Source organism: Triticum aestivum, chromosome 6A, assembly GCF_018294505.1.
Source record: "Triticum aestivum cultivar Chinese Spring chromosome 6A, IWGSC CS RefSeq v2.1, whole genome shotgun sequence".
NCBI classification, from domain to species: domain Eukaryota; kingdom Viridiplantae; phylum Streptophyta; class Magnoliopsida; order Poales; family Poaceae; genus Triticum; species Triticum aestivum.
In genome coordinates this window covers 403467579-403490484 of record NC_057809.1, presented here as the reverse complement: position 1 = coordinate 403490484, position 22906 = coordinate 403467579, and positions in this window count along the sequence as shown.

Below are 22906 nucleotides of genomic sequence, written 5' to 3'. Positions count from 1 at the left end.
GATGATGCCTCAGGTGGTGCATGGACTCATCCGCTGATGGCTTGTTGTATTTTGAGAGGTACCATGAGGTTGAAGATAGGTACGTCCGTAGTAGAAGGGTTCCCAAGGCGGAAATGCCTAATGGAGTTCGATGGAGCCCTTTATATGAAAAATTCAAAGTTCAAAATTTTAAGTTTCAAACATCTCTCAAAAAATATACGTACATATGGATGTATACTACTTTCCTGCGAAGTTTCATGATGAAATATTGTTTGGTGTGACATACATGAAAATGACAAAATCACGTATTTCTAACACATATACTATTCACTTTAAAATTACATGATTTTTCTTTTGGTAAAGGTCACATAAAACGTACTTAGTGATGAAATTACACACATATCTAGTATACGTCCATAAATACTTGTGTAATTTTCAGATTTTTTTTAACTTCCAAAGTTCATTTTTGAATGTTCAAAAATTTCGGGCTCCATGGAGCCCGAGAGCAAAAATTAGTTCTTTCCCAAGGTTTCTTTGGAAAAAATAATAAGAACATAACGACACCTAATCGAATTGAGGTGGGATTCTACCCTAAAAGGGGTGTTTTAAAAGGACCTAGCAGCGAGCCCAAACAAAGCTTCTGAATTTGCGTGATATAGCACATTAAGTTACTTGATATCTATACAGATGGAATTTCTTATGTGAAGGCTGGATTGGGTCGTCGTAAAATGGACTAGAAGGGGTGGATAGTCCTGTTGAAAATTCTATACCAGATTTTAGGGTTGACGAGTTTTACAATTAGACTAGTTTGATCCTTAGGAAACTTATACACATGCAAGCTAACAAGAAAAAATGTTGCCGAAAGTAAAGTTCTTGAGTTTTGGAGGATGCAAACGACGAAAGCTCGACGATGTATGCCGAGGATTAGGTAATTAATTGGCACTACCCAACTCCTCGTTGGTGGAAGTTTGTAAGACCACAAAGGTCTCGGCACCACGCCCACTTAGCGCATGCTCACCTATACAACCATGGTTTATACTTAGAAGACTAACTCGGGGTAGATCTTCGTACGAAGAAAGTGATTTCATGACCTTGTACAAACTCTTGATTCCTTCACAATATGATTGTTGAAGGCTATCAAGTAACTCCTAGCCCTCTAGGAGGTGCCTACCCTCAAGAAGTAATAGATAAAGCAAAATCACTTAGTAGACCATCTCAGAATATCTTAATCAAAGCACTCTCAATAACCCATAGGATCTCTCTCTCTCTCTCTCTCACGCACACGTGCACGCGCATGCACACACGCATACACACATATGCAAAAACACACAAAGGATATGGTTGATGCAAAGATAAATGAACACTATGAATAGGGGTTCAACATAAGGAGGAGTTAGGCCTTCATGATTCAAGAAAAAAGTTTGGAATCACCCAAAACTGCTTGCTTTCTTCTTGAAAGTTTTGCTCTTCAAAGGCTCTCTCATAGACTCGCACAAAGTTGGCTACATTTGACTTGGAATGGCGTGGGATAACTCGTCAAAGATCTAGCCAAAACCAATGGGTGTGGAATCTGTTTATCGAGAAAAGCGTAAATTGATAGTTACTCAAAAAAGATAACTTGCCTGCAAGTATTGGAGAAAAAATCTTGAAACTATAGAACATAATAAATATTTGAAAACGAGTAGAAGAGAAACAAACATTTCTAAAAAGTGCTCAGTACTCGGAAGTATCGATTGTCTAGTAATCCTCTAAAAAACCAGAGTACTTGGAAGTATCGTGAAACTAAAACGGGAGGTACTAGGACAAAAAAGGTGACTCTTCATTCTGTGCGCGATGGGGGAGAGATGAACTTTACATGAGATTCGAAGCAACGACACACGTGAGACTCAGTCGTATGGTCGGGGGAGAAGTTTTAGTGCAAGAGACCATCCATCACACCGGGAAGCACCAATATAAAGGTCACTAGAATCATTGCAGACATCGGTATGGTGGGTGGGTAGTGGGGGTGGAGCGGAGAGCCATTGGTCAGATGTATGACCTTCACTAGACATACTTGCATGGAAATATTAAAATTTTACTAACCCCTATCAGATTCGGCTGTAAGCATCACCGGGTGGTTCATTATACTTTTTCATTCAACCTCCACAAATATAGTCAGCACATCTGTAACATCTCAAATTTTTAATTTAGAATGTTATACACTAGATCATCATGTATATCATATTTTATTTTGCATTTTGGTTGATCCTAGAAATTCTACGCAACTCAATGACCCACGGAGAGAGTTGGGGATTTCGTTATTTTCATATTTGAGTTTTCTCAAATTTTGAGAATAGGATCATTTGATTTTATTTATTTTATCATCAATTATTTCTATTACAAAAATATGAGAGAGGGAATAAAATGACTTTCCAAAAATAAAGAAATATTGAGGATTTAATAATAAAATCAAATAAGATTTTATTTCGGAGTTTTTCGGTGTTTTATTTGAATTTAGGAAAAAAATGCGTTTTTCAAAATTGCATTTAGGTCCCAAATAAATGTTCACTTTGTGCGGCTTGATTTTAGAAGCCCGTGAAAATTTATTTTGGAATTTTTGGAGTCCGTTTAGTATTTCTTTTTATTTTTCTTCCGAGCGTAATAATTTAAAAAAACGAACCGACTTAATGGGTTGTGTCCGACCTGGACACCGACCCGGGAGTCCTTTATAAGCCGAGGCCCGGCCCTGGGGGAAACCCTAAAGCGCCCTAAGCCGCCGCCGCCGCCGGATTTCGCGGCCGAGGTTCGTCACGCCTCGTTTTCCGTGCCGAAAAAAAAATTCGGCGTTCGTCGTCTTTCTTTTTCTCGGATTAAATCCGCGATTCCTGATCCGATTTTCGTTTTAGTATAACTTTTCGCTCGTTTATCGGAATCAGGCGATTCAAGCGCCTAGGGATTCGTCTCGAAACCCTTTATCCGTTTAACCAACTTAAACAAGATTTTGCTACTGTAAAATTTGCCCTAGATCCAGATTACTAGAACGAAGTTGTTTTCTTTCGCCGTTTGACTTTCGTTGCTTCGTTCAATTTGATTCTTTTTGCAAACCGGAGTTCTTAAGTTGAACCTTTTGGTTAGATCTTTTATTTGAGTTTTACCTGTGCATTTAGGAGTACTTATTGTATGCTTGTTTGTTTGTTTGCGATAGAGTACCCGGAGTGCGCCCCTTCTTACTTCGAATCGTTAGGTTTCGCGGATCATCAGCAAGGCAAGTAACACTTTGATCATACCTTTTCTACTACCCACTTTTATTGCATTACATCAATCCTCACACATTGCATGATTAGGATCTAATTAAATTTTGGGATGGGAAGTAGATGAGGTAGTACCTATTACCTGTTATTATCAAACCTTTGGGAGTTACTTCTACGTTTGTTTATTATGTCATGCTATGCTAGTAGACGTGGATTGGATGAGTGATATCCATGACAGATGTGAGATTGTTAATTAATGGTTTATCTAAGGTGGCAACTTAAACACACATCTGGGTGGATTGAGGCACCTGGATATTTCAGGACTTGCCTGTTTTTCTTTTGGACCGCCACCCAGGCTCAAAGGGATCATGAGACTATTCATACTAGAAACTTCCGTGTGCAGCCACAAGCTATTATGGGCTTTAGCATAGTTGACTAAGTTGTGTGAACTCTTACAGTGGTAGACTAGCAGATGTAGGGGATGTAGGTGGTACGGTCTACCCAATCGTAAGGTGCTAGCGCTTCTGAAAGACTATGTCTCGGTCATCCGTCTTCTCAAACACCATGTAGTGCGAGAAACCAAACGGAGGCGATCGAGCCTTGTGGGGAAAAGTGCGCAAACCTCTGCAGAGTGTAATAAACTAATCATGGTTAGCCGTGTCTCCTGTTATGAACATCTTGAGTATCTAGTACCTGGATTTTCATGTGAATCTCAACATGACCCTAAATTAATTTTGTTGGGTTATGTTTAATGATGATGCTTAATTGGGATTGAGAATGCTGTCAACCATTCTCAATGTTTAACAACCACCATGATAGTAATTAAATTTTATTCCTTTGAAGTAGGGAAAAATTGGCTTTACGCAAAACTGTAACCATAGAGCTTTCCACCAACCAAATATGCATATAGTATAGCTGTTACATTCCATTACTCTCTATGTATTACCTTGCCAGCATATTCCATGTGCTGACCCGTTTTCGGGTTGCAACGTTAATGTTGCAGACTTTTTAGACGACGATTAAGGAGTTTTTAGGTCGTGGTTCCATACTCAGTGATGCCGTTGGAGTTAATGGACTCACTTATCTTCCAAGCGTTCCGCTGTTATCGTTATTAGATGGCCTTAAGCCATATTTATTGTAATAAGTTCTCTTTTGAGACACTCGATGTAATAAGTGTGTGATTGCTACTCTGCTATAAATCCTCCGAGTACTGTGTGGTGTCAGCATTACTGATCCAGGGATGACACCGGAGCACAGAGATCAGACTGTTTGAGGTCTGGTCGCTACAGAGATGGTATCAGAGCACACGCTGACTGTAGGACACGACCACTAAGTTAGAGACATAGATCACTATTCACTCTCTTCTCTTCTGACCTCTCATCTTTTCTACTCTTTAGGATGGCGGATGCAAGGAACAAGTTCACACAACCGGATGAAGATACACCCTTTGGACGTCACTTGAAGGAAGTCACTAGATACCTGAACATAGGAGTACCAAGCTTCACCGGAACATACAACACCACTTTACCTGAAGAAGAGCGCTGGATGATTCAAGTTCAAGTTCCAGGAAAGACGTTCATGCCAGTCACTGAGCCCATAGAGTTTTCTTTTGATGCACCAACTTGGAGTCTAGGAAAGATCTTGGTAGCTCACATCGCCATGGGACGCATTGGAGAAGTCTACCGCAAGGATCTCAAGGATACTATCTACCAGATTTGTGGGCACCGAGATGAACACTGGGAGATGATCAGCACCAGGAAGAATAGATCAATTGCAGCTTTTATCCAGGAATTAAACCAGCACATTTGACGACAGGAGAACCAGATGTGCGCCGATATGATAGATCTGAAGAAGGCTAAGACTAGAATCAAGGAACTGGAGGAAGAACTCAAGGCTACACGTGAAGATTATGAAGAAGAAATTGAAGTATTGGTGGAGAAGAATGACGACCTAATCAAGAAGATTGGAATATTTATGGGAGGCCCTACGCCAGTAGATGAATACGAAGAACCCAAGGAGATTAGCCCGGAAGACTACATTATCATCGACGGCACCGACTCGGAACCAGATAGTAGCGATGATGACTATGTTGATGAAGCTGGAGCAGATATCATGGAGTCTGCAACCGAAGAATATTTCTAGTAGACCACCTCATTAGTAGTAGTAGTACACCATGTAAATATAGTAGTCCGAGCACTTTTGTGATAGATAAATTGATTGTATGCCCTTGTTTGATTGATTGAAGTGAATTGTTTGTTTTGCCACATGTGCATATGGGTAGTGTTTTCTCTTTAGACCCCCTCTATTCTTATATCTCATCTTTTCTAAACCCTCAGATGCCTCCGAGACGTGACCCCGGATTTGCCTTTCCACCGGAGCTCACCCAGTTGATCCAGCAGCAGAACACATTGATGCAGTTGCTAGTCCAGAATCAGAATCAGGGGAACAACAACAACAACCCACCACCACCACCACCACCTGTTGACCACTTAGCCCATTTTTTTAGGTTGAATCCGCCGGTGTTTTCCACTAGCACCGAGCCGATAGTAGCAGATGATTGGCTCCGCAAGACAGCTAGGGAGTTGACCACAGCAGGATGCACAGATGCGGAGAAGGTGAAGTTTGCCGCACATCAGTTAGAAGGAAGAGAATTTCACAGCCACTTTCCCAGTTGACACTGTCACATGGGACCAGTTTCTGTTGGGGAACGTAGTAATTTCAAAAAAAATCCTACGCACACGCAAGATCATGGTGATACATAGCAACGAGAGGGGAGAGTGTGATCTACGTACCCTTGTAGATCGACACCGGAAGCGTTAGCACAACGTGGTTGATGTAGTCGTACGTCTTCACGGCTCGACTGATCAAGCACTGAAACTACGACACCTCCGAGTTCTAGCACACGTTCAGCTCGATGACGATCCCCGGACTCCGATCCAGCAAAGTGTCGGGGAAGAGTTCCGTCAGCACGACGGCGTGGTGACGATCTTGATGTACTACCGTCGCAGGGCTTCGCCAAAGCACCGCTATAATATTATCGAGGACTATGGTGGAAGGGGGCACCGCACACGGCTAAGAATATGATCATGTGGATCAACTTGTGTGTCTATGGGGTGCCCCTGCCTCCGTATATAAACGATCAAGGAGGGGGGTGCGGCCGGCCAGGAGAGGGCGTGCCAGGAGGAGTCCTACTCCCTCCGGGAGTAGGATTCCCCCCTTTCCTAGTTGGAATAGGATTCGGGAGGGGGAAAAGAGGAGAGAGAGAAGGAAGGGGGGCGCCGGCCCCCTCTCCTTGTCCTATTCGGACTAGGGGGGGAGGGGCGCGCGGCCCAGCCCTGGCCACCTCTCCTCTCTTCCACTAAAGCCCACTAAGGCCCATATACCTCCCGGGGGGTTCCGGTAACCTCCCGGCCGGTAAAATCCCGATTTCACCCAGAACACTTCTGATATCCAAATATAGGCTTCCAATATATCAATTTTTATGTCTCGACCATTTCGAGACTCCTCGTCATGTCCGTGATCACATCCGGGACTCTGAACAAACTTCGGTACATCAAAATGCATAAACTCATAAAATAACTGTCATCAAAACCTTAAGCGTGCGGACCCTATGGGTTCGAGAACAATGTAGACATGACCGAGACACGTCTCCGGTCAATAACCAATAGCGGAACCTGGATGCTCATATTGGCTCCTACATATTCTACGAAGATCTTTTATCGGTCAGACCTCATAACAACATACATTGTTCCCTTTGTCATCGGTATGTTACTTGCCCGAGATTCGATCATCGGTATCTCAATACCTAGTTCAATCTCATTACCGGCAAGTCTCTTTACTCGTTCCGTAATACATCATCTCAAAACTAACTCATTAGTTGCAAAGCTTGCAAGGCTTATGTGATGTACATTACCGAGAGGGCCCAAAGATACCTCTCCGACAATCGGAGTGACAAATCCTAATCTCGAAATACGCCAACCCAACATGTACCTTTGGAGACACCTGTAGAGCTCCTTTATAATCACCCATTTACGTTGTGACGTTTGGTAGCACACAAAGTGTTCCTCCGGTAAACGGGAGTTGCATAATCTCATAGTCATAGGAACATGTATAAGTCATGAAGAAAGCAATAGCAACATACTAAACGATCGGGTGCTATGCTAATGGAATGGGTCATGTCAATCAGATCATTCACCTAATGATGTAATCCCGTTAATCAAATAACAACTCTTTGTCCATGGTTAGGAAACATAACCATCTTTGATTAGCGAACTAGTCAAGTAGAGGCATACTAGTGACACTCTGTTTTTCTATGTATTCACACATGTATTATGTTTCCGGTTAATACAATTCTAGCATGAATAATAAACATTTATCATGATATAAGGAAATAAATAATAACTTTATTATTGCCTCTAGGGCATATTTCCTTCAGTCTCCCACTTGCACTAGAGTCAATAATCTAGATTACACAGTAATGATTCTAACACCCACGGAGCTTTGGTGTTGATCATGTTTTGCTCGTGGAAGAGGCTTAGTCAACAGGTCTGCTACATTCAGATCCGTATGTATCTTGCAAATCTCTATGTCTCCCAACTAGACTAGATCCCGGATGGAATTGAAGCGTCTCTTGATGTGCTTGGTTCTCTTGTGAAATCTGGATTCCTTTGCCAAGGCAATTGCACCAGTATTGTCACAAAAGATTTTCATTGGACCCGATGGACTAGGTATGACACCTAGATCGGATATGAACTCCTTCATCCAGACTCCTTCATTTGCTGCTTCCGAAGCAGCTATGCATTCCGCTTCACACGTAGATCCCGCCACGATGCTTTGTTTAGAGCTGCACCAACTGACAGCTCCACCGTTTAATGTAAACACGTATCCGGTTTGCGATTTAGAATTGTCCGGAGTAGTGTCAAAGCTCGGATCAACGTAACCATTTACGATTAGCTCTTTGTCACCTCCATAAACGAGAAACATATCCTTAGTCCTTTTCAGGTATTTCAGGATGTTCTTGACCGCTGTCCAGTGATCCACTCCTGGATTACTTTGGTACCTCCCTGCTAGACTTATAGCAAGGCACACATCAGGTCTGGTACACAGCATTGCATACATGATAGAGCCTATGGCTGAAGCATAGGGAACATCTTTCATTTTCTCTCTATCTTCTGCAGTGGTCGGGCATTGAGTCTGACTCAACTTCACACCTTGTAACACATGCAAGAACCCTTTCTTTGCTTGATCCATTTTGAACTTCTTCAAAACTTTGTCAAGGTATGTGCTTTGTGAAAGTCCAATTAAGCGTCTTGATCTATCTCTATAGATCTTAATGCCTAATATGTAAGCAGCTTCACCGAGGTCTTTCATTGAAAAACTCTTATTCAAGTATCCCTTTATGCTATCCAGAAATTCTATATCATTTCCAATTAGTAATATGTCATCCACATATAATATCAGAAATGCTACACAGTTCCCACTCACTTTCTTGTAAATACAGGCTTCTCCAAAAGTCTGTATAAAACCAAATGCTTTGATCACACTATCAAAGCGTTTATTCCAACTCCGAGAGGCTTGCACCAGTCCATAAATGGATCGTTGGAGCTTGCACACTTTGTTAGCTCCCTTTGGATCGACAAAACCTTCTGGTTGCATCATATACAACTCTTCTTCCAGAAATCCATTCAGGAATGCAGTTTTAACATCCATCTGCCAAATTTCATAATCATAAAATGTGGCAATTGCTAACATGATTCGGACAGACTTAAGCATCGCTATGGGTGAGAAGGTCTCATCGTAGTCAATCCCTTGAACTTGCCAAAAACCTTTTGCGACAAGTCGAGCTTTGTAGACAGTAATATTACCGTCAGCGTCAGTCTTCTTCTTGAAGATCCATTTATTCTCAATTGCTTGCCGATCATTGGGAAAGTCAACCAAAGTCCATACTTTGTTCTCATACATGGATCCCATCTCAGATTTCATGGCTTCAAGCCATTTTGCGGAATCTGGGCTCACCATCGCTTCTTCATAGTTCGTAGGTTCATCATGATCTAGTAGCATGACTTCCAGAACAGGATTACCGTACCACTCTGGCGCGGATCTTACTCTGGTTGATCTACGAGGTTCAGTAGTATCTTGTTCTGAAGTTTCATGATCATTATCATTAGCTTCCTCACTAATTGGTGTAGGTGTCACAGAAACTGGTTTCTGTGATGTAGTACTTTCCAATAAGGGAGCAGGTACAGTTACCTCGTCAAGTTCTACTTTCCTCCCACTCACTTCTTTCGAGAGAAACTCCTTCTCTAGAAAGTTTCTGAATTTAGCAACAAAAGTCTTGCCTTCGGATCTGTGATAGAAGGTGTATCCAATAGTTTCCTTTGGATATCCTATGAAGACACATTTTTCCGATTTGGGTTCGAGCTTACCAGGTTGAAGCTTTTTCACATAAGCATCGCAGCCCCAAACTTTTAGAAACGACAACTTTGGTTTCTTGCCAAACCACAGTTTATAAGGCGTCGTCTCAATGGATTTTGATGGTGCCCTATTTAACATGAATGCGGCTGTCTCTAGAGCATATCCCCAAAACGATAGCGGTAAATTGGTAAGAGACATCATAGATCGCACCATATCTAGTAAAGTACGATTACGACGTTCGGACACACCATTACGTTGTGGTGTTCCGGGTGGCGTGAGTTGCGAAACTATTCCACATTGTTTCAAATGTACACCAAACTCGTAACTCAAATATTCTCCTCCACGATCAGATCGTAGGAATTTTATTTTCTTGTTACGATGATTTTCAACTTCACTCTGAAATTCTTTGAACTTTTCAAACATCTCAGACTTGTGTTTCATTAAGTAGATATACCCATATCTGCTTAAGTCATCTGTGAAGGTGAGAAAATAACGATATCCGCCACGAGCCTCAATATTCATCGGACCACATACATCTGTGTGTATGATTTTCCAACAAATCTGTTGCTCTCTCCATAGTACCGGAGAACGGTGTTTTTGTCATCTTACCCATAAGGCATGGTTCGCAAGTACCAAGTGATTCATAATCAAGTGGTACCAAAAGCCCATCAGTATGGAGTTTCTTCATGCGCTTTATACCGATATGACCTAAACGGCAGTGCCACAAATAAGTTGCACTATCATTATCAACTCTGAATCTTTTGGTTTCAATACTATGAATATGTTTGTCACTACTACCGAGATTTAATAAGAATAGACCACTCTTTAAGGGTGCATGACCATAAAAGATATTACTCATGTAAATAGAACAACCATTATTCTCTGATTTAAATGAATAACCGTCTCGCATCAAACAAGATCCAGATATAATGTTCATGCTTAACGGTGGCACCAAATAACAATTATTTAGGTCTAATATTAATCCCGAAGGTAGATGTAGAGGTAGCGTGCCGACTGCGATCACATCGACTTTGGAACCATTTCCCACGCGCATCGTCACCTCGTCCTTAGCTAATCTTCGCTTAATCCATAGTCCCTGTTTTGAGTTGCAAATATGAGCAACTGAACCAGTATCAAATACCCATGTGCTACTGCGAGCATTAGTAAGGTACACATCAATAACATGTATATCACATATACCTTTGTTCACCTTGCCATCGTTCTTATCCGCCAAATACTTGAGGCAGTTCCGCTTCCAGTGACCACTGTGCTTGCAGTAGAAGCACCCAGTTTTACGCTTAGGTCCAGGTTTGGGTTTCTTCTCTTGAGCAGCAACTTGCTTGCTGTTCCTTTTGAAGTTCCCCTTCTTCTTTCCTTTGCCCTTTTTCTTGAAACTAGTGGTCTTGTTGACCCTCAACACTTGATGCTCCTTCTTGATTTCTACCTCTGCAGCTTTCAGCATTGCGAAGAGCTCGGGAATAGTCTTATTCATCCCTTGCATATTATAGTTCATCACAAAGCTTTTGTAGCTTGGTGGCAGTGATTGGAGAATTCTGTCAATGACGCAATCATCTGGAAGATTAACTCCCAATTGAATCAAGTGATTATTATACCCAGACATTTTGAGTATATGCTCACTGACAGAACTGTTCTCCTCCATCTTGCAGCTATAGAACTTATTGGAGACTTCATATCTCTCAATCCGGGCATTTGCTTGAAATATTAACTTCAACTCCTGGAACATCTCATATGCTCCATGACGTTCAAAACGTCGTTGAAGTCCTGATTCTAAGCCGTAAAGCATGGCACACTGAACTATCGAGTAGTCATCAGCTTTGCTCTGCCAGACGTTCATAACATCTGGTGTTGCTCCAGCAGCAGGCCTGGCACCCAGCGGTGCTTCCAGGATGTAACTCTTCTGTGCAGCAATGAAGATAATCCTCAAGTTACGGACCCAGTCCGTGTAATTTCTACCATCATCTTTCAACTTAGCTTTCTCAAGGAACACATTAAAATTCAACGGAACAACAACACGGGCCATCTATCTACAATCAAACATAAATAGGCAATATACTATCAGGTACTAAGTTCATGATAAATTTAGGTTCAATTAATCATATTACTTAAAGAACTCCCACTTAGATAGACATCCCTCTAATCCTCTAAGTGATTACGTGATCCAAATCAACTAAACCATGTCCGATCATCATGTGAGATGGAGTAGTTTCATTGGTGAACATCACTATGTTGATCATATCTACTATATGACTCACACTCGACCTTTCGGTCTCCGTGTTCCGAGGCCATATCTGTATATGCTTGGCTCGTCAACTATAACCTGAGTATTCCGCGTGTGCAACTGTTTTGCACCCGTTGTATTTGAACGTAGAGCCTATCACACCCGATCATCACGTGGTGTCTCAGCACGAAGAACTTTCGCAACGGTGCATACTCAGGGAGAACACTTCTTGATAATTAGTGAGAGATCATCTTATAATGCTACCGTCAATCAAAGCAAGATAAGATGCATAAAATATAAACATCACATGCAATCAATATAAGTGATATGATATGGCCATCATCATTTCGTGCTTGTGATCTCCATCTTCGAAGCACCGTCGTGATCACCATCGTCACCGGCACGACACCTTGATCTCCATCGTAGCATCGTTGTCGTCTCGCCAATCTTATGCTTCCACGACTATCGCTACCGCTTAGTGATAAAGTAAAGCATTACAGCGCGATTGCATTGCATACAATAAAGCGACAACCATATGGCTCCTGCCAGTTGCCGATAACTCGGTTACAAAACATGATCATCTCATACAATAAAATTTAGCATCATGTCTTGACCATATCACATCACAACATGCCTTGCAAAAACAAGTTAGACGTCCTCTACTTTGTTGTTGCAAGTTTTACGTGGCTGCTACGGGCTTAAGCAAGAACCAATCTTACCTAAGCATCAAAACCACAACGATGGTTTGTCAAGTTGGTGTTGTTTTAACCTTCACAAGGACCGGGCGTAGCCACACTTGGTTCAACTAAAGTTGGAGAAACTGTCACCCGCTAGCCACCTTTGTGCAAAGCACGTCGGGAGAACCGGTCTCGCGTAAGCGTACGCGTAATGTCGGTCCGGGCCGCTTCGTCTAATCAATACCGCCGAACCAAAGTATGACATGCTGGTAAGAAGTATGACTTATATCGCCCACAACTCACTTGTGTTCTACTCGTGCATATAACATCAACATATAAAACCTAGGCTCTGATACCACTGTTGGGGAACGTAGTAATTTCAAAAAAAAATCCTACGCACACGCAAGATCATGGTGATGCATAGCAACGAGAGGGGAGAGTGTGATCTACGTACCCTTGTAGATCGACAACGGAAGCGTTAGCACAACGTGGTTGATGTAGCCGTACGTCTTCACGGCCCGACCGATCAAGCACCGAAACTACGGCACCTCCGAGTTCTAGCACATGTTCAGCTCGATGACGATCCCCGGACTCCGATCCAGCAAAGTGTTAGGGAAGAGTTCTGTCAGCACGACGGCGTGGTGACGATCTTGATGTACTACCGTCGCAGGGCTTCGCCTAAGCACCGCTATAATATTATCGAGGACTATGGTGGAAGGGGGCACCGCACACGGCTAAGAATATGATCACGTGGATCAACTTGTGTGTCTATGGGGTGCCCCTGCCTCCGTATATAAAGGATCAAGGAGGGGGGGTGCGGCCGGCCAGGAGAGGGCACGCTAGGAGGAGTCCTACTCCCTCCGGGAGTAGGATTCCCCCCTTTCCTAGTTGGAATAGGATTCGGGAGGGGGAAAAGAGAAGAGCGAGAAGGAAGGGGGGGCGCCGGCCCCGTCTCCTTGTCTTATTCGGACTAGGGGGGGAGGGGCGCGTGGCCCAGCCCTGGCCACCTCTCCTCTCTTCCACTAAAGCCCACTAAGGCCTATATACCTCCCGAGGGATTCCGGTAACCTCCCGGTACTCCGGTAAAATCCTGATTTCACCCGGAACACTTCCGATATCCAAATATAGGCTTCCAATATATCAATTCTTATGTCTCGACCATTTCGAGACTCCTCGTCATGTCCGTGATCACATCCGGGACTCCGATCAAACTTCGGTACATCAAAATGCATAAACTCATAAAATAACTGTCATCAAAACCTTAAGAGTGCGGACCCTACGGGTTCGAGAATAATGTAGACATTACCAAGACACGTCTCCGGTCAATAACCAATAGCGGAACCTTGATGCTCATATTGGCTCCTACATATTCTACGAAGATCTTTTATCGGTCAGACCGCATAACAACATACATTGTTCCCTTTGTCATCGGTATGTTACTTGCCCGAGATTCGATCGTCAATATCTCAATACCTAGTTCAATCTCATTACCGGCAAGTCTCTTTACTCGTTCTGTAATACATCATCTCACAACTAACTCATTAGTTGCAATGCTTGCAAGGCTTATGTGATGTACATTACCGAGAGGGCCCAGAGATACCTCTCCAACAATCGGAGTGACAAATCCTAATCTCGAAATACGCCAACCCAACATGTACCTTTGGAGACACCTGTAGAGCTCCTTTATAATCACCCAGTTACATTGTGACGTTTGGTAGCACATAAAGTGTTCCTCCGGTAAACGGGAGTTGCATAATCTCATAGTCATAGGAACATGTATAAGTCATGAAGAAAGCAATAGCAACATACTAAATGATCGGGTGCTAAGCTAATGGAATGGGTCATGTCAATCAGATCATTCACCTAATGATGTGATCCCGTTAATCAAATAACAACTCTTTGTCCACTGTTAGGAAACATAACCATCTTTGATTAATGAGCTAGTCGAGTAGAGGCATACTAGTGACACTCTGTTTGTCTATGTATTGACACATGTATTATGTCTCCGGTTAATACAATTTCTAGCATGAATAATAAACATTTATCATGATATAAGGAAATAAATAATAACTTTATTATTGCCTCTAGGGCATATTTCCTTCAGTTTCAGTAGGCTTTTCGTACTGCACACGTTTCAGCAAGAGCTATGGCCATGAAGAAGCGTGAGTTTCGCAACTTGCGCCAAGGAGGAAGGACAGTTGGCCAGTATGTGGAGGAATTTAGTAAGCTAGCATGTTATGCCCCAGATGACGTCGCTACTGATGCAGCTAAGCAGGAGAAGTTTCTGGAAGGACTGAATGATGAGTTGAGCATGCAGTTGATGGTAGCAACCTTCAACAACTACCAGGAGTTGGTAGATCGTGCTCTTATGATTGAAGGGAAGCAGCAACAGATTGAGAATCCCAAGAGGTAGTATGGACAAGGAAAATACAATTCAGGAGCTCAGCATAAGCCACGTTTTACCCCTAGATCGGGAGGACATTTTTAGCATACCCATGGAGGAGGTAGCTCGCACAATCACAATGGCACCAAGAATGGTAATGGCAATGGAGGAAGCAACGGCCAGAATCGCACCAACCCCTCAACCCCAGCCAAGAAGGACTTAAGCCAAGTCACTTGTTTTAAGTGTTCGAAGACAGGACATTATGCAAATGAATGTCCTGCATTGCAAAATGGAAATAGCAATGGAAGTTCTGGGAAGAAGCCGAACGCTTTCAACAGGGGACAAGTGAACCACGTTAGCATGGAGGAGGTTGAAGCTCAGCCCGATGCAGTAATAGGTAAGTTTTTGGTTAAGTCATTTACTGCACTCGTTCTTTTTGATACTGGCGCATCACATTCATACATCTCAAGAGGATTTGTGGATAAGTATAACCTATCAACCCAAGCCCTTAGGTCACCCATGTTAGTAACCTTGCCCGGAGTAGAGTATGTGGCTAGTATATGGTGTGATCGGTTACCATTAAGGATTGGTAACTATGTTTTTCCCTCAGACCTAATAGTATTGGAATCCCAAGGATTGGATGTGATATTAGGCATGGATTGGTTAGTAAGTCAATTTTGCTTACCACACCAGAAGGGAGAAGGATCAAGTATGTATCCCGGCATGAGCCAAAGAGGACTCAAGTAAATTTCTTAATAGGAGTTGTGCAGGAGGAAGTACCAGTGGTAAGGGATTTCCCTGAAGTATTTCCAGAGGAGTTGCCAGGCATGCCACCAGATAGAGATATTGAGTTTTTAATTTAGATATTGCCAGGCACAGGGCCAATATCAAAGAGACCATATAGGATGCCAGCAAAGGATTTGGTGGAAATTAAGAAGCAGATTAAGGATTTACTGGATAAAGGATATATTCGCCCAAGTTCTTCACCTTGGGATCGCCAGTACTTCTGGTGGAGAAGAAAGATGGATCGTTAAGGATGGTTGTTGATTATCGAGGATTTAATGAAGTATCAATCAAGAACAAGTACCCACTACCAATGATCAACGATCTGTTTGATCGATTGCAAGGAGCTAAGGTATTTTCCAAGATCGATCTGCGATCAGGATACCACCAGTTGAAGATTCGAGAATAGGATATTCCAAAGACAACTTTTACCACCAGGTATGGGCTGTATGAATATACCATTATGTCATTTGGTCTGACTAACGCACCTGCCTATTTTATGAATATGATGAACAAAGTGTTTATGGAGTTTTTGGATAAGTTCGTCGTAGTGTTCATTGATGATATCCTGGTTTATTCGAAGAATGAAGAGGAACATAAGGAGCATTTGCGTTTGGTACTTGGAAAGCTTAGAGAACATCAATTATATGCCAAGTTTAGCAAATGTGAGTTTTTGTTGAAGGAAGTAGGATTCCTCGGACATGTTATATCCGGAGAAGGTATAGCAGTAGATCTCGCTAAAGTTGAAACCGTGACCAAGTGGGAAGCCCCAACAACAGTTGGAGAGATCCAGAGTTTTCTTGGACTCGCAGGATACTACCAGAGATTTATTGAGAATTTCTCAAAGATTGTGAAGCCTATGACTGAGTTGTTAAAGAAGGATACCAAGTTCATATGGATAGAGGAATGTGAGGCTAGTTTCCAGGAGTTGAAGAAACGCTTAGTTACCTCACCAGTATTGATCTTGCCAGACTAGACCAAGGATTATGAGGTATATTGCGATGCTTCACGTCGAGGACTTGGAGAAGTGCTTATGCAGGAAGGGAGAGTTGTTTCATATGCCTCAAGATAACTGAAACCTCATGAGTTGAATTATGCCACGCATGATTTGGAGTTAGCAGCCGTAGTGCATGCTTTGAAAACATGGAGACATTTCCTCATTGGAAATCATTGTGAGGTGTACACGGATCATAAGAGTTTGAAGTACATTTTCACCCAGAAGGAGTTGAATCTCAAACAAAGGAGATGGTTGGAGCTTATCAAGGATTATGATATGAAATTGCATTATCACCCCGGAAAGGCTAATGTAGTAGTTGACGCATTAAGCCGCAAGAGCCATGTCAATACGTTAATGACGGGAGAAATACCAAGGGAGTTAGCAGAAAATCTTCATGAACTATGTTTGGAAATAGTTCCGAGAGGCTATCTAGCGGCATTGGAGATTCAGTCAACTTTGATGGATAGAATCAGAGAAGCTCAGACAGCTGACAAAGAGATTGCCGCTATAAAGGAGAAACTGAGCAAAAGAAAAGCTAAAGGATTTCGTGAGGATGAGCACGACACCCTATGGTTTGAAGACCGTGTTTACGTGCCCAATGACCCGGAGATCAGGAAGTTGATACTGCAAGAGGCACACGACTCACCATATTCGATTCACCCAGGAAACACCAAGATGTATTTGGATTTGAAGGATATTTTCTGGTGGACCGGAATGAAGAAGGATATTGCGGAGTATGTAGCAGTTTGTGATGTATGTCAGAGAGTAAAGGCAGAGCATCAGAAGCCAGCAGGATTGTTACAACCATTGCCGGTACCTGAATGGAAGTGGGATAAGCTAGGCATGGATTTTATCACGGGATTGCCCAGGACTCGTTCAGGCTATGACTCGATTTGGGTTGTAGTCGATCGATTGACGAAAGTAGCTCATTTCATCCTAGTAAAGACCACTTACACCAGTGCTAAGTTGGCAAAGATATACATGACCAGGATCGTATGTCTGCATGGAGTTCCAAGGAGTACCGTATCAGATAGAGGAACCCAGTTTACCTCAAAGTTCTGGAAGCAGTTGCACGAAACTTTGGGTACCAGGCTAGAATTCAGTACAACTTTTCATCCACAGACAGATGGACAGACCGAGAGAGTCAATTAGATTTTGGAGGATATGTTGAGAGCTTGTGCGCTAGATTACGGATCTAGTTGGGACGATAATTTTCCATATGCAGAGTTCTCTTACAACAACAGTTACCAAACCAGTTTCAAGATGGCCCCTTTCGAAGCTTTGTACGGAAGGAGGTGTAGGACACCGCTATCATGGGACGAAGTTGGAGACCACCAGTTGTTTGGACCTGACTTGATTAAAGAGTCTGAATAGAAGGTGAAGTTGATTCGCGATAGGCTCAAGGTAGCCCAGTCCAGACAGAAGAGTTATGTAGATTCTAAACGCAAGGAGACAGTTTACGAAGTTGGAGATAGAGCTTATCTTCGAGTATCACCACTTCGGGGAAAAAGCGTTTTGGAGTTAAAGGGAAGTTAGCACCACGATTTGTAGGACCATATCGAGTTTTGTAGCGTATGGGAGAAGTAGCCTACAAGTTGGAAATGCCCAAAGGATTGTCAGGAGTTCATGATGTGTTCCACGTTTCTAAGTTGAAGAAGTGTCACGCGGAGATGGCTGACATACCGTTGAGAGACACAGTGCCTTTGGAAACTATTCAGTTGGATATCAATTTGACCTACGAGGAGCAACCAATTAAGATTCTCGATTTTGCCAGCCGAGTTACCCGCAGCAAGGTTATAAAGTTTTGTAAAGATCAGTGGAGCCACCACACGGAGGATGAAGCCACCTGGGAGCGAGAGGAAGATTTGCTCAAAGACCACCCTCACCTATTTTCTAGCCAACCCGAATCTCGAGGGCGAGATTCATCTTAAGGGGGGTAGGTTTGTAACATCCCAAATTTTCAATTTGGAATGTCATACACTAGATCATCATGCATATCATATTTTATTTTGCATTTTGGTTGATCCTAGAAATTCTACGCAACTCAATGACCCACGGAGAGAGTTGGGGATTTCGTTATTTTCATATTTGAGTTTTCTCAAGTTTTGAGAATAGGATCATTTGATTTTATTTATTTTATCATCAATTATTTCTATTACAAAAATATGAGAAAGGGAATAAAATGACTTTCCCAAAATAAAGAAATATTGAGGATTTAATAATAAAATCAAATAAGATTTTATTTCGGAGTTTTTCGGTGTTTTATTTGAATTTAGGAAAAAAGTGTGTTTTTCAAAATTGCATTTAGGGCCCAAATAAATGTTCACCTTGTGCGGCTTGATCTTAGAAGCCCGTGAAAATTTATTTTGGAATTTTTGGAGTCCGTTTAGTATTTCTTTTTATTTTTCTTCCGAGCGGAATAACTTAAAAAAACGAACCGACTTAACGGGCCGTGTCCGACCTGGACACCGACCCGGGAGGCCTTTATAAGCCGAGGCCCGGCCCCGGGGGAAACCCTAAAGCGCCCCAAGCCGCCGCCGCCGACGTCCGCCGCCGCCGCCGCCGGATTTCGCCGCCGAGGTTCGTCGCGCCTCGTTTTCTGTGCCAAAAAAATCGGCGTTCGTAGTCTTTCTTTTTCTCGGATTAAATCCGCGATTTTTCTGATCGTGATTCCTGATCTGATTTTCCTTTTAGTATAACTTTTCGCTCGTTTATCGGAATCAGGCGATTCAAGCGCCTAGGGATTCATCTCGAAACCCTCTATCCGTTTAACTAACTTAAACAAGATTTTTCTACTGTAAAATTTGCCCTAGATCCAGATTACTAGAAAGAAGTTGTTTTCTTTCGCCGTTTGACTTTTGTTGCTTCGTTCGATTTGATTCTTTTTGCAAACTGGAGTTCCTAAGTTGAACCTTCTGGTTAGATCTTTTATTTGAGTTTTACCTGTGCATTTATATGAGTACTTATTGTATGCTTGTTTGTTTGTTTGCGATAGAGTACCCGGAGTGCGCCGCTTGTTACTTCGAATCGTTAGGTTTCACGGATCATCAGCAAGGCAAGTAACACTTTGATCATACCTTTTCTACTACCCACTTTTATTGCATTAGATCAATCCTCACACATTGCATGATTAGGATCTAATTAAATTTTGGGATGGGAAGTAGATGAGGTAGTACCTATTACCTGTTATTATCAAACCTTTGGGAGTTACTTCTACGTTTGTTTATTATGCCATGCTATGCTAGTAGACGTGGATTGGATGAGTGATGTCCATGACAGATGTGAGATTGTTAATTAATGGTTTATCTAAGGTGGCAACTTAAACACACATCTGGGTGGATTGAGGAACCTGGCTATTTCAGGACTTGCCTGTTTTCTTTTGGACCGCCACCCAGGCTCAAAGGGATCATGAGACTATTCATACTAGAAACTTCCGTGTGCAGCCACAAGCTATTATGGGCTCTAGCATAGTTGACTAAGTTGTGCGAACTCTTACAGTGGTAGACTAGCAGATGTAGGGGATGTAGGTGGTACGGTCTACCCAATCGTAAGGTGCTAGCGCTTCTGAAAGACTATGTCTCGGTCATCCGTCTTCTCAAACACCATGTAGTGCGAGAAACCAAACGGAGGCGATCGAGCCTTGTGGGGAAAAGTGCGCAAACCTCTGCAGAGTGTAATAAACTAATCATGGTTAGCCGTGTCCCCGGTTATGGACATCTTGAGTATCTAGTACCTGGATTTTCATGTGAATCTCAACAAGTTACCCTAAATTAATTTTGTTGGGTTATGTTTAATGATGATGCTTAATTGGGATTGAGAATCCTGTCAACCATTCTCAATGTTTAACAACCACCATGATAGTAATTAAATTTTTTTACTTTGAAGTAGGGAAAAATTGGCTTTATGCAAAACTGTAACCATAGAGCTTTCCACCAGCCAAATATGCATATAGTATAGCTGTTACATTCCATTACTCTCTATGTGTTACCTTGCCAGCATATTCCATGTGCTGACCCGTTTTCGGGCTGCAACATTAATGTTGCAGACTTTTCAGACCACGATTAAGGAGTTTTTAGGTCATGGTTCTATACTCAGTGATGCCGTTGGAGTTGATGGACTCACTTATCTTCCAAGCCTTCCGCTGTTATCGTTATTAGATGGCCTTAAGCCATATTTATTGTAATAAGTTCTCTTTTGAGACACTCGATGTAATAAGTGTGTGATTGCTACTCTGCTATAAATCCTCTGAGTAATGTGTGGTGTCAGCATTACTGATCCAGGGATGACACCGGAGCACAAAGATCAGACTGTTTGAGGTCTGGTCGCTACAACATCACAGTGAAACTTTTGTTCTCATTCAATCATCATAGAAATGACAACATTCTTGATATAACATTCATTTATCATTGAAATTACAACATTAGGACCTCGACAGATAACTTAGTTGGCATTCTACTTTTTTCTTTAAGCCTTGCACCGAAGGATATGAGATGTATTTCCACCATCCTTCTCTCATTTAGTTTATTTGCATAGTGGCTTCAATTTTTTCCTGCTTCCTTATTGGTCCTTTTTTAAAATGTTATTTGTTCCCTTTTCATTGCTTTTAATACCTTGATTATTTCTGGAGAAACTCTTAGTCAAGTCGAGATTGATGAATCTAGAACTGAATGGTCATTCTACTATATTTCTTGTGTAGTGTTTGTAGAATCGAGGGTAATGGACTAGGGAGTGTGAATAATCATATAAATAACTTCTACTTCATTTACCCAACCAATGTTATTTTATGCAACTAGCATGTGTTTTTAATGTCAATTTATCCTATTTTATAGTATATAGGCTGGGACATACTATTTGAGCAACCACAAGTTGAGACTAAGAGCCCAAAAAGTATAGACCGTTGCAACACATTCTACCGACTCAAACCACTCTTGTTCGCCACCTTGATACCACACATCACTACAAACAAAACATATAGACTTGTTCTCGTTGACTCCACTCTCTTAACCGATATACTCTAGTACATTGCGAACACTCCTTTATCCCCCTCTCCATGTGAACTACTCAATAACCCAAAATATCAAATAACCTACCAAGGGTATGCATATGTTCTTTGAATAGATTATCTCACTTATTCGGGAGTTAGTCACTTAGAACATCATCTTCAACTATAGCTAGACCATTCGGTATTGTATCTTTTAATTTCCTTTTTCTTGACGTCTTTGCAAGCCATCACGTTACCCCTGTCGGCATCCTGGGAACAGGGGTACCCAGACTCGCCTGCCTACGGCCCATAGCATGGCTCCATCAGCGGCCTGGTATGGCCCAGCTTGAGCAACAACAATCCAAGACCCTCGCGAGGCGGACGACACCAAGACCTCCCTGGGGGTCGGCCTCACCAGGCTGGCTCCCGAGGAGCGGAGATATCAAGGCAAGGTACACCTCGCGAGGTTCACATGACATGAGCCATGACGACCAAGGCCAGGCGAACGACAGCGGGCGCAGTGTACCGGTTTCCCCTTTGGTGCCAAGGAGGCAAGTGCAGGCGCGGAGTCCCGAGGAATTAAGCAAAGGTTTCCATATGGGTGCAACAAGACCAAGACCGCCAAGACGGCAGGACGAAGGTCATCGCGGAGCCCACCGCAGCGCCACCACCAGAGCCTTTTGCAGGCGAAGCCTACTTTTGCCAGGGTAGCTTGTACTAGTTGTCCCCTTCAAAATTGGTCGTTGTGGGATCCCTTCCCGCCTTACATTTGGGAAGAGGACAAAGGCCACTATAAATAGGACTAGCCACCACCATAGAGGGGAGATCACCCTCTCATCCACGAGCTCATCAAGCTCAAGAACACCTCACCACCTAAGGCAGTTCAACCACTGTACTAGTTCATCCTTAGCCCCTCGAGGCAATCCACCACAAAGCTGGAGTAGGGTATTACACTGCAAGGTGGCCTGAACCAGGATAAACTGCTGTGTCCCTTGTCTCCTGGGTTCGTCGAGTTATGCCGTGGAATCATCGAGCAGACAGACCGGGAGGGGACAATTCTTCGCACGCACCCTAGTGTGCGAACCTCTCAAGGGTCTGCGGAACCCCGAATCCGACATTTGGCGCGCTAGGTAGTGGGTGCGTCGGAGCTTCTCTCTATGAAGTCGATGGCCGATGATCTAAGGGCCCATGCCGAGCACTGGGCCGCGCCATCCGGTTGGCAC